Genomic DNA, 1,479 nt, shown 5'->3' with positions numbered 1-1,479 from the left:
AATCAATAATTAATATTGATAAATATAAAAATCATCCAAACACTTTGGTTAAAAGTATGTGTGGTTAATTATTATTCATTATTAATAATATTTTGTTCATAACAAAAATTGAAAATATAATTACTCAGATTTAGATTTTAGAAAAATAGACGTATAAGTAATAAATAATCTACTTTATCATGTATATTATAAATTAATGAATTAAACTAACTGATATAATGAATTATAATTAATTAATTGGTATAAATTATAATAAATTATATGATATTTAAAAAGAAAATAAAATAAATAAAAAATAAAAAAATAGAAGAACAAAAGACTACAATAAAATAAATTGAATGTGAATTTTTTTTTCTTTTTACAAATTTTATATCACATCCGGTTCAATAATAATAAATAAAAATACATCAACTTAATATCTAAGAGAAAATGATGAGATAAAATCATAACAGAATTCTAAAATAAAAACTTAAATTAAACCATAATATCATTGCACAACACAAATTGAAAGTAACTGTACACTACAATATACCACACAAATAGGTAAATGACTGAAGCTTAATTACGGATTTTTTTTTTATTTATGCATACATGATAACACCATGGTCTATAAATACTTAATGGATAACATATCATATATTGCTCTGAATGATGAGTACGAGAGTTGAAGAGTATGTGCTGATTTGTGTCCACGATAGTTGCCTTCTTGTGACGACGCCTCATAGAAAGAAAAAGAATTATTGTAAAACCTACCCAATGAAAGAGTAATTAGTAAATGAATGATATTTTCTTCTAACATATATGGTCTTTTATAGTGGTAAAATAAAAATGAAAGGAATAAAAGTATTGCGCATGAATGAATAGATTAGAAAATAATAATTTCATAACAAAATAATCATTCAATTTGAATTATAATTAATTGATTGATAGAAATTATAATAAATCGTATGATATTTAAATAATTAACCAAATTAATTAGTTGATATAATTAATTTATTATAATAAATTGTATTCAATGAGTTATAAAAAATAAATTAAGAAATATGCTAAGAAGTATGCCACGCCCATCATGAAGTGCAGAAATTCATTTTTTATATAATAAAAATATACATTCTTATATATGTTATAGAAATATAATTTGATTCCATTAACTTGCTTATTTTTTTTAACTTGCCACCTATATTGAGCATGGAGTTTTAATTTTTCTAAAATAAATTTAGAAGAGAGAATAGTACTTTCGTTTTGGAGAGAAAATAAATTCATGAAGAATTGACACCTCGCTTTTATTAGTTGATAATGTATTAAATATTAATTTTATATAATTATAATAAATATATTTTTCTAAATTAGTATAATCATACATTATTAATTAAATGTTAATTGTAATATAAATATAATAAAGATATTTTTCCAAAATAAATTTAGAAGAGAGAATAGTACTTTCATTTTAGAGAAAAAATGAATTTATGAAAAATTGAT

Source organism: Arachis duranensis, chromosome 6, assembly GCF_000817695.3.
Source record: "Arachis duranensis cultivar V14167 chromosome 6, aradu.V14167.gnm2.J7QH, whole genome shotgun sequence".
In the NCBI taxonomy this organism is placed as follows: domain Eukaryota; kingdom Viridiplantae; phylum Streptophyta; class Magnoliopsida; order Fabales; family Fabaceae; genus Arachis; species Arachis duranensis.
This window is presented reverse-complemented; position numbering follows the sequence as displayed.